The sequence below is a fragment of the Labrus bergylta genome, chromosome 22 (genome assembly GCF_963930695.1).
Source record: "Labrus bergylta chromosome 22, fLabBer1.1, whole genome shotgun sequence".
NCBI classification, from domain to species: Eukaryota; Metazoa; Chordata; class Actinopteri; order Labriformes; family Labridae; genus Labrus; species Labrus bergylta.
The window spans coordinates 15277681-15290020 of record NC_089216.1 but is presented as its reverse complement, the minus strand read 5'-3'; the positions used below and the strand labels follow the sequence as shown (position 1 = coordinate 15290020).

The window sequence follows — 12340 nt, the reverse complement described above, 5'->3', positions numbered from 1 at the left end:
ATCATGACAGAGAATGTGCCCTGTGTATGCAGAAAGGAAACTGTCACCACATCTGGTCCTGAGTCTGGTCCTGAGTCTAGTCCCGAGTCTGGTCCTGAGTCTGTTGAAAGATTTTACTGTTGTTTCATGCAGGTCTGATACGGAGCTCTCAGGGTTTCGTCTGTGTCTGAATGTGGAGAGAAGCTTTCTGCACCTCGTTGTTGATGAAACTCAGATTCAGACTAAACATGTGCACACAGACATTGACCTCCTTCAGTTGAGGTTTGTCTGTGGTGACACACGGACCACCTACAGAGGCCTACTATCAGCGTTCACTGATAGAAAACATGCAAGTATAACAACACGGTTTATTAATGTACAAACTTTCTTTACTCGGGAATGAGCTGAATGATGGTTAAAGTAGAAGTAGGGCTGTCACTGGTTTCCAGGCTACCAGGGTCTGATTGAGAAAATGATTTTGCAACTTTTACGCCTGTTAAACCTGCAAATGAGCTCAAGAGACATTGTCTGATTCAATGACACACCCGAAGGGTTAAATGTTCCCCTAACTGCGCTGCAGAGCAAACAGCATCTCTGTGCGTCACTGCTGTTTGTATTTTAATGATCCATTATTCAGTCATCTCTGTAAATCAGCCTCATTGTAGAAAGAGTCTTACTCACAGACAGGGGGCGCTAACAGCTATAGCATGTCCCGGACATGCAAAAAGAGGTGAATAACTTTACTATAGCTAACGGAAGCTCACCACACATTAGTTAACTAATTATTGAACTAAATGAGAGCCCGTCGAACCTGCTAGTCTACTCTTTCCTAGTGGAAGGAGCAATGTAAAATTACTCCTCTAACACCCTTTGGAGGACGGATGAACAAGTTATAATCACAGCCCCAGGATTATCTGCCTAACATTCATTCATTAACATTCTAGAATAATTAGATTCAAGGATAACCCCTGGTATAGGACTCTAGATTACCCCCAGAGGGGAAATAACTGTGAACTGCCCCCGCTAGGATGTTAGGTGTGTATGAAGTGTGTAATATAAATCATTAAGACAAGTGTGCCGTGGTGTGACTGCTCAAAACTTACCTTCCGAGGTACACAGGGTCCTTAAGGGGAACTTCCAGTCTTTGTGGTGTAAAGGATTTCAGTCAGAAAATGATTTTCCGAAAATTTATTAAAAAACTTCAAATGATATTGCAAATGCAAATACAAAACAGTAAAAGTAAAAAATATAAAAATGGAAAAGAAAAGCAAAACTCAAAGACCAAAGTCTAAACCTGTGAGTGTAGACACTTGAGGTTTTAACAGATCTTGGCTCAGAGACTAAGTCCCAAAATGGGATTTCAAAAGTCAGAGTGACATGGATTTGTTTAGCAAAGCAAAAAAGAACCCCGATCAGATTTTCTACAGGGTTTTTATAGCCAAAAAGTGTCTCTTTTTTCTAGATCCTGTAGCACCTCAACAATGCACGTTCGCAGAAACGTGATGCATCCACAGTGTTGGGCCTTAGCCATGTGCATGGGACAAGAGACTCAGGCCTGTATCACAGTTCTCAAGCCTGACTAGAGTATTTTGGAGGGAACTGAACAAAGGGGTCTTAGCCCAGCAACCCCCCAACAGAAACCAACGAATAGGTGTGAAAAGTGGGGGGGTGTCTGAATTCTCTATCCTCATTGGAGGAGGCCTGAGGTAAACCCACAGGCAGCTCCAGTCTTTAAAAGCAATCACCAGGCATTGCTTCCTTCTCTTCAAGTGTGGTCTGCCGACACCAGAGGATACCCTCTCCATATGATGGACTCCAGCATTCGAGACAAACCCTTTCCTGCTCTTCAAGTGTTGTCTGCTGACACCAGAGGATGCCCTCTCCAAAAAGATGGACTCCATCATTCGAGACAAAGCCTTTCCTCCTCTTGACTTACATAGGTTAAACTCCAGAGCTGAGGTTGCTCAGTATAGGTAGCTCTTCACATGCTGAATTCAAGCATCAGAGGATTCAGCTGACTACTTCCACTGCATATTTTTAGGAGTTTTGGGCACAATCAGATGTTATCAGGTTCGAGCAAAAAGAAGAGTTTCTTTCCTTTGATTTTTCGTAAGACGTCATTGAACGCAACTGGACAGGAGTGCTGAAGGAAGCCCACTGATCCCTGAATCCACAAGGACACATAAAGAACTTGGCTCCTGCAACCAGAAGACCCTATAGAGCAGCGCTCTGGTCGAAGATGTGAATCCCGCTACCCTCCTCCTATATCTGCCACGAAGGAAACCTGCCTGAATCTGTTGATTTAACATTCAATAGAGTGACGATCTAACCAACTTTGCAACGATCACCAGGAGTTACCCCAAGTAAGAGCTTTGGTCTGGGTAGAAATAGTTTCAGAAATAGTTATGTTTCTTTTATAACCACTGATAATTATGCATCATTGTTGACGACACGTCACATTCTGTATATTATCTGTTGTAAGCTGCTGCATTTGTTTTATTGTAATGAACTGCTGTGTTCGTCTATGTGTGTAATGCTATGCTAGTTTACCTTCAGTCAACGGCTTTCACAATCAGAAAGACCAGTGTACCCGCCGTTGAATCAAAGTCCGGCCACTGTGGACTTTGTGACGAAGCCACAGGGTGCATTGTCTCTCTCCACCATCTTGTTCTCTCTATCTCTCTCTCTCTTTCACACATCTACATACACACTCATCTGCACACACACACATTTACACCTCATCCACAAGCCTTTGCTTGATAATGTTTGTTGCTTAGATTAGTTTATAATAGTTATTTGTTTAATTAAGTTCATTGATTTTGGATTGATGTTGCTTTGTTTAAATAAATTCTGTTATAATTTAAGAGAGCAGTTGTTTGTGATTACTGGTGTATTTACATTGTGATATAAGCTGGGTAAGAAGGCTTTGTGTACGGATTTCACGCCTTCAATTTATTAAATATAGTTATTCATTATTAATAATATTAGTAATTAAATAACTAATTTGAGCGATATTTTGGTTATATTTACCTGATTACAGGTTGGTGCCCCAAAACGAGATTAAACATAGTTTAATGATATTTTATTTATATTATTAATAATTAAGTATAATTATTAAAGAATATAACCAAAGTTGACTTGATACAACCCCAACAACAGGTTATGCCAAGTTCATGACATAGGTAATACCAAGTTCATATGTGGTTTCAGCTCGAAGACCGTGAACCGAGCAGATACACAGAAACGCTATACACCTACGAGCTCCGATGTGGTTTTGCTTCAGTGTATGGCACACTTATCTTGACCTCCCAGGAGCGTAGGCTCTACGAGTGTGTGTAAGTTTAACAGGGAATGTTGAAAGCAGAAAAAGGTTATGACTTTCTGACCTATGTTCTGACCAATTGCATAACTCTTTCTGATATTTCAACCCAGCCACACACAGAGTGAAGAAATTAGTGTTTGCTGAGAGTTGGTGGTAGCTGCGCCACAGTACTACAGCCTATCAAGTGCCCCAACATGGCACTGGTTCTTCAGGTTCTGATTCCCTGGTTTGTGTGGATGACATTCCTTTGTACTGTTCCTTCTGTCAAAGAGGCTTCTTTACCTTAGACTAACTGACCCCCATGGTATGATTTATGTGACATCACATTGCAGCAGACATCTGATTGGACTGAAAACAGGAAGTGAATCAACGGACAGTCACGCTTCCTGTCTCCCAAACACGTACTCAGAACAAAAGTTATCTCCTTGATGTCGGCTGTTTTTGGGACTCTGGTATGTTGGAAAAACAAGACACAACAATAAGAGAAGCTGCTATGAATAACTGATAACAGAGGAGTTTCCAGCCAGACATCATTTATCGAGTCTCCATGGTAACAAAAGTAATGTGAAACTACTCCTACATTTTAAGGAAAGTCTGGATGTATCCCTCAGAATAAAGTGTAATTAATCTTTTTAAACTGAATAAACCAGACTTTAAAAGAACTGAATATCACATCACAACGTTATTTTTGTAAGGGGATATATTATGGAAAATCCACTTTATCATTGTTTTTGAACAATGTCCCTGTGACTGCAAACAGAGCTGGCCAATCAGAGGAGAGTGGACACGTTGGGGTGTGGGGAGGGTGGGGTGTGAGGTTAAAGAGACAACAGCTGAAATGAGGGATTTTACTGACGCCAGTATCAGATAAATCAGGAGGTTTTGAGCTGCTCAGTAGGTGTCCCACACTGACTTTATTAATGGTGACTGTGAGGATAATAGATCTCCTTTAATGAGTTATTTTTAAAATGACTCATTGACCCACAATGACAGCATTATTCATGTTTCTTAGAAAAAACTGGATTCCACTGAAAACGGAACTAATTAAGACGACAACACTTTGCCCTGGATGTTTTTTAATTTGGAAAAAACCTAAGACAACCTTTAAGGTGGAGATGACTGAGGTGAATCAGTTAATCCAGAGCAAAAAGTTAGAAAGCAAAGACAGGCAGAGACACGGAGAACAACGCCTGAAAAAGCTTTATATCAAGGCTAGAATATGGATTTAAGGCCACGCTTTCACGAGAACGATCCACTGAAAACTGAAATGTTGTAACGCTTTTCTACTCAGAGCACTAACGCTTCATACAAGAGCTCCCGAGCACACAGCCAGCGCTCTACTGTTTGAAAAAACAGTTGGTGGACACTGGGCCTTAAGAGAAAACAGAACTCAGGAGTCCGCCATTGTTGTTGTAGTCCATGTACTCGCTCATGGCTACTGACAGGAAGCGTACTGAGCATGTGCGTAAAGCCTCAGTTTCAGAGGAGCTTCCAGTTTACACGACTTAAGAGACGCTGCTGTTTTTAAAAAGTTTTCACCCTACCCAAAACGTTGTTGTTGTGTAAAGAAGGGTAGCGTTTTCAGCTAAGATCGTGTAAACACGGCCTCAGTCGCTCACAACCTTCATCCCAACATTGTACAAAAAGCACGAGCAACAGGAAACACACGCTGCAGCAAAAAACTTTAAACCAGTTTAAATATCTCAGTTTCTGCAGTCTGTGGTACGGCAACATTTGCAACATGGTGGAGGTTAAACACAGAGAGATGAATCAGACTCAAGTGTTTATTCATCCATCAGATGTGGAGGGGGCTGGGGTAGACTGGTTTAAGAGGGAAATGTTTGGTCAGCATCTCTTTAAGCCAACAGTAACAAATCAGAGCGACTGTTACATAAGGCCCTGGCCTCTGCGTGCAGAGTCATCCTGAAACACTTCAAACAGGATGTTCAGGCTGATTTAACCACAGAGTTCAAAGACTACCTCCTCTGTTTACCTGTGTTTACCTGTGAGGACTGACTGTGAGTAAGTGGGCGAGGTCACACTCAGACTGAATGTGCAGACTGAAGGCCGTGCTCACACATGTATTTAATCAAACACAAAGACACGCACACTTACATAACATGCTGACCCGTCATTACATCTGGACCACCTCCAGATGTAATCTGCAACACCCTGATCCTGATCAGACCTGCACAGATCTACAGATACACACTAAAGCCTCTCTACATGGACCTGTAACAGTTTGTCAGGAGGCTTAAAACCCGCCTCAGCTCCAGCTCTCAGCCTGTCATTAGGTTGATTGAAAGTTAGACTGAGACAGCATTTCCAGCATGGAGACCGCCATCGATGGGACTCCAGCGCCCCCTGCAGGAACAGACAGATGACCTCACTCAGGCAACGTCCATTAATATTTACAATCTGAGGTCGTACGAGATCAGTGTTTACAGAAATTGAACAGTCTGCAGGAGGGTTTAGAAGCGTGCTTTGAGTTTGTTTTCTACACGTGATGTTCAGCTCAGGTTCTGTTTCCTGTTTCTCCACCTGCAGAGACTGAGTCATCGTCTGTGCCGAGTGTTTCTGCACCATCAGAGTCTGACTCAGTGTGTGTGTGTGTGTGTGTGTGTGTGTGTGTGTGTGTGTGAACATCAGTGAACCCTCATGTCCCAGATCTGATAAGTTGGTTCCTGTCAGAGACACGGAAAGTGTGTCTGAACACGAAGAGTAAACAAACAGTGTCAGTGATCTGTAACCCAGAAACCATGACAGCAGAATGTTTCTGGTCCTGTCTGTCCATTTTTAATCACTGAGAATCTTTCAGGATTCAGAATCAGATTCTAACCTGACCGGGTTGATCATACAGGTCGTACTTCACTCTTCTGTCTCCGCAGTGAGCAGAGAAATCAGTAAGAGGGCAGACTAAGTAAAGTCTAAGTGAATTTTTCCCCGTCAGTAAACATGAAGGAGCAGGTTTACAACAACAGCAACAACAACAACAACAACAACAACAACAACAACAACAACAACAACAACAACAACAACAACAAGCTCTGTTTGTGAAATAACTTGAAGTGTACTCTCTTTGTTCTGGGTCACCTGAAGCAGACCCTGACCGACCTGCTGCCCTCAGAAAGATTTCAGCTGGTGTTCAACAGTCAGTCCCTGAAATAAATCATATGGGATATTCTCTCAGCATACTTCTTGCACAAAATGCATGCATGCTCTCTGACATTAATGCTCAAAAGACAAATCTTTAAAACTATCAAAGACAACAAGTGATGGAAAATAAACATTTTAAATGGACTGGAATGGTTGACTGAAAGTTAGACTGAGACAGCATTTCCAGCATGGAGACCGCCATCGATGGGACTCCAGCGCCCCCTGCAGGAACAGACAGGTGGCGACATTCACAGTCTGTTACAGTCTGAGGTAACAACTCCACCTCATTGTCTGCTTTGCCATTTCTGTTTGTTTACACCTCAGCGCTCTGCAGAAGGACGAGTCTGTGCAAACATCACGTGTTGTTTCATTACAAAGTCACACCGCCACCTACTGGCCGGGCATGTATACCACAGCATTTTTAGAGTCGTAAATCCTGGTGTTGTTCTCCGTGTCTGTTTTTACACCTTTATTTACCATCTGTTGGACTTGGAATTCCTTTACCCTTCTTGGAACTTATTGCACCTCAGTAGTCTCCCCCTTTAGTTTGCCTCAGTTTTTTTCCCACTTTGCAATAATTCAGTGAAGACAGCACCATGTCTGCATCTGGCTCCTCCATGTTGATCTTTAAACACACTCTGCAGTGACTCACTCCTCGCAGCACTGTGACAAATGATTAATGATCCGTCCTCTTCCCCTGCTCCCTGAGGAAGCTTGAATCCCTACGAGCCCGACCTGAACCCTGAGCACATTCTTCCATCATGTGCACAGTTCACAGTGAGGCTCGACAAACCGTGCAGGCTTCCAGTAAAGCAGAACACCACACGCAGACAGAGAGCTGCACACGCTGCGGGTTGTAGCGTGAGTGTGAACGCAGCCCACGGCGTCATCACTGCACAGAGCACGCCTGTTCCCCTGAGCAGGAAAACCTGAGTGTCACAGAGCTCCTTTATTCAGAAACTCACTGAGCACGTTTCTTAAAGACTTGACCTCCTGTCACACTCTGACTCTCTGAACACTCCCGGCTCAGGCCGGACAAGATGAACAGTAACAGGTGTTTCAAGGAGCTGCAGGAAGTAGTCCCAGCTATTCTTCACATTCTCTACGTGTCGAGCTGTTTCACCATGTGACCTCCTGAGTTCTCCTCAGGACAGTCTGCCCCTCTTACAGCGGACACAGGGAGGCAACACATGACGTAAAAAGAGAAGGCAAACATCTGTCATGGCGGACGAAGTGACGGAATCCACTACTCATTATGTTTTTATAATTCATTTAAATTCTACACTAGCTAGCTAAACACATTCACTGTATCAACAAAGGAGTGGTGAAGAACGTTAAAGAGAACAAAGAAGCTTGATTATGAGCATGGAGATCCAATTGGTCCCGCACCCTGGTCACGGGATAAACTGTAAAAACTGGAATATAAGTCGCACTGCTTTATAAGTCAGTCATTGTTTGGGGGTCTTCCAGAGGTAAAAAGGGTTTTCAAACGGTCTTCCTGCGCTCCGTAAAGTCCACAGCGTGCAGCTCTGTCACTCTTTAGTCCCGTCTGTTTTCCTTTCAGGAGTTTGCTCTCTTACTAGCTGTAGGTAACTAGCCACCGTTACCTTTACTGGAGGATTATGACCTCATGACGGAGAAAAGATGGTAAAAAGTGGCGCTGCCAGCCCAGTCTGGGTCGCTCTGTATCACAACAGTTTGTGAGCGTCAATGAATGGAGGTGAATTTGTAAACATTACATTGCGTGCAGTTTGTGATGGGGGCGGCTGCACAGACTCAATAATGATAATGATTAGAAGACGAGTGTCTGATGATGAACGAGCGGGTCACTCTGTGATGTGAAGACGAGTCACTCACCTGATGTCTTCTTCAGGTCCGTCTGTAACATGACTAAAGACTTTTACTGACACACCTGCTGACAGGGGTTCCGGTTTATGGACTGCACTCAGGGGTCTACGGGAGGTGTTCGGCTTTCTATTTGGACTTAGTTGGCACTCAGAGTATCGACCAAGCCCGTATCAGCATGAGTTGGTGTTTGAAGGAAAACTAGTGTCCTGGATGGCTCTAATACTCCTGGAGGTCTAGTCTCCTGGAGGACTGGTCTCCTGGAGGACTGGTCTCCTGGAGGTCTAGTCTCATTGAGGACTGGAGGACTGGTCTGGTGGATGAAGTTCCTCCCATAGTTTCAGACTCTGAGTCAGTATTTAAACTGACTGTGAAACAGGAAAGTGAATAAGGTGATGTTTCTCAGTGAGACTCAAACAAGAGACGACTCAAGATGTGTGGTGTTACTGTCACGGCATCTCTGATGACACAACACGAAGCTTCATTCTTTACAAACTTTGAGCTTTAATCATCAGACACCTCACATACAGCAAACACACATTCCAACAGGGGCAGACATCATTAATCACACATCACTACTCAACATTTCAGGTTTCCAGCACACTGACCCTGAAGACTCCCCAGGTAACCTGTTTTTTTACGGAGGCTGGGAAGTGCAAACTAAAATTACAAAGTGTGAAACACCTTTGCAAAGCTTGAGACAAATTTACAAGATGCAAAACACTTTTACCAGTCCCCAAACAAATTGAATAACTCTTGACAGAAAAGGAATGTACCAATTGTGGTAGTGACCCGGACGTGGCTGAATGGAGCCTACTGAATGAGTTTATTGGTTTTGATGGAAAGACTGAGCCCATCTCAGGTGGGTTCTACAAAACGCTCGTAAAAGTGTTTTGCTTTTGTAATTTTGTTTTATGAAATGTAAAAATGTTTACCAAAATGTACATTTTTCTCAAGCTTTGCAAAAGTGTTTCATACAAATTGTGGATTGCACTTCCGAGCCACCATAGTTTTTCATCCAGTGTCTTTAGATACTAAACTCAGGTGATAAATCCTGCAGCATGTTTCAGTTTACTGTCCATATATGAAACTGTATTATTACATATTTATTTTTAAAGCTATGAAGTCACATGTGTCCAAAAGAGTGTTTGTTTTCTGTGATGTACGTTTATTTAAAGAGCACATTAAAAAAAATACAACAACAACAACACAGGAGTAAATAAATAAATAAATAGAAACAAGAATAAGAGTGATGAAGTCAGGACTTCATTATAAGTGTTTTATCAGGGTGAGTCAGCAGGTTGGACTGTACGAACACAGGAAACTTGTGTAGTTACGAACAGGAAGTAACTCATGGAAAATGAAAGTTTCACACTGAAGAAAATATGTGTGAAGAAAGGGGTTTAGTCACTGGAGGGTTTCATGATGAGAACTAAAGTCAGTTTTTATACAGAAGCTTGGAATGATTTATGTGGTTTTATTTCCAAGAGTTTGTTGAGTAAGGACAGATTTTTAAAAGTTATGCAATATGATTGAAAACATATTTAAAGATAAGCTGCCAGGAACGGGAGGAGAAGGGAGGTTTATAATGGAGAGAAATAATCAAACTTTGTGTTTATAATCCTGACCATGCAGGTAAAGGGTTAATACACGATTTACCTAAAGGCTAATACAAAATAATAAACGAGTATTAATCCTACCCGGAAGTAACATGAGTTAGCCTAACCGATGTAAAAATAAACTCCCTTTTTGGATTCTGTGTTATGATATCAATAAATTAAAAGTTTTCTGCCGGACACAAAGTTGTGATTTTTTTAAATGTGTAAACTATTTTTCTGAAGTCGTGATTAATCAATGGCAGTTTAATTAACGGTGATTGGCACCGTTTATAAAGGAAGATACCGAAGGCGTGCAGCAGGTGGCGCCGTGGCTTAGTTGGTTAAAGCGCCTGTCTAGTAAACAGGAGATCCTGGGTTCGAATCCCAGCGGTGCCTTTTGTAACTGCAGGACGGTTTTATTGTTCTCTATTTAAGATGGGGAAAAAACAGACATGAGTAATATGAAACAAAAGCAAAGAACAAAAAGTACATTTATTGAATTTTCTAATAGTCTATATTTTGTATCGTATATATCTGTCAGCAGGAGTTCTGATGTTTTTATATTTCCTTGTTAATTGTTTTGCACCAAAAGTCACATTCTTTGTACATGTAAATGTACTTGGCATTAAACACAGATTCTGATTCTGATAAGATAATCCTTTATTGATCCCCAGTGGAGAAATTCAAGACTATATGCTCACACATATAGGCTACATATATTTTTAAACATGTATAGGGCCTATATTATATTTAGAACAAGGTTTAAATGAAAACTTAAATTAATATCGAGCACAAACTCACAGTTTTAATATCTTTTTTGTGTTTGTCTGAAGTAATGCCTTTCATTTTTAACGGTGCGATTTTCCTTTGGTAAACTCACATTTATTAATGTAACATTTAACTTGAACTATAATGACATTTCAATAAAATATTCATATGTATATGTCCCATTAAAATCCAATTGGCCAATAGAAGTCAGCTGCCGAAGTTTCCGTCAATTGCTGCCGGAAAAGAGATCAATTTATCGTTTAAAATTAAATCTCGCGAGAAAAGGTATCGCTGCGAGCAGGGTTCGAACCTGCGCGGGAAGATCCCATTGGATTTCAAGTCCAACGCCTTAACCACTCGGCCATCGCAGCCAGATGTCCTCTTAGCGTATCATTTTTGTATTTCATGACAAACGTCACCGTAAATCTGCTGATTAAATCTGCTTCGAGTTTGGACAGCAAACACCGGAGAATACTGACGAGTGCTTTCCATGAGTTATGACTGCAGTTGTCCACATGATGGCGCTGTCGACTCATTTTAAACCGCTTCACACTACTGGCACCACAACACAGCTTAACAAAAGACCTGTTGTAGGAAAACGACCTGAAAGAAGACGGAGACGGACACTCTTTCAAATCAAGCGTGTCTCCCGTTTGAACTGTAATTGTCATCTCGCATGCTGTGTAGGCTACTACCTCCAAACACGCTGGTAGACTTGCAGCAGGAATATTTCCACACTGTGCCATAATTAAACAAAGTTTGACCTCTTTACTGGTACCAAACCCAGTCGCCGCGGATTGTTTAGCTAAAAGCCCTAAACCGTTTCCCATTCATTCTCTATGGTAGTGCTAAACCACTACGGATGTAATATACTTTTGGCCACTACGACTTAGTGGCGCTGTCCCGAGTTTTTCTTCAGAGCGAACTGCGGTGAAGACAAGACACTATCTACTTTCTTCGAATTCTCATCACGCAGTATTCACTAATCAAAGGTAAGAGACTTTGTTTGGCATAAATTTAAAACTATAGGGTCAATTTATTATTATTTATTTTCTCTGTCAGACAATATTGGTGCAATAACGTGATAAATTACACTAACAAACAAACGTTATCTATTTAATGGTCAAGTAAAGTAAACTTTTATCAGGACCATGGGTGTTACACTATCTTTCAGAGTCAAATTAAGTCTTAACTACAATATCAAATGTCATTTTGTTCCTCAATTATTTGATAGGAACTCCTCTCCTGCCCCATTTGCCCCTCTCCAAACTCATACACTTAAACTCAGGTGCTTAGGCACACACAGTTTTTTTCCCACATCTACTGCCCCTCTCACTCCCCCCCTCTATTCTTGCTCACACATGCTGTGCTTTCCTCCTCCTGCTGCTCCCACCCCACCCTCTTACCCTTTAGTTCTCAGGCAGACTCTCAGATGTACAGACAGACACACACACACACACACACACACACACACACACACACACACACACACTTCCTCCCCCTTAGATCCCAGAGTAGGTGAAGATCAGAAAGGTGTGAAAAACTATTGTCTTTTTAACCTTCTGAACTTTTTAGTGAAGATCATAGAAGTTTTGCCGCTGTAAAATATTTAATTGGCCATTTCTATTTGAGTGGGATTAATATGTGATCTGAAATATTCTGGTATTTTTTT

The 12340-nt window shown here is 41.8% G+C and overlaps 2 non-coding genes across 2 annotated transcripts; one reads left to right on the top strand and one right to left on the bottom strand.

The window, feature by feature from the left end:
- Positions 1–10222: 10222 nt before the first annotated feature.
- On the top strand, positions 10223–10296 carry trnat-agu (transfer RNA threonine (anticodon AGU)). Its single transcript has one exon. It is a non-coding gene; the product is annotated as a tRNA-Thr (tRNA).
- Positions 10297–10957: 661 nt separating this feature from the next.
- trnas-uga (transfer RNA serine (anticodon UGA)) lies at positions 10958–11039 on the bottom strand. Its single transcript has one exon. It is a non-coding gene; the product is annotated as a tRNA-Ser (tRNA).
- Positions 11040–12340: the final 1301 nt, after the last annotated feature.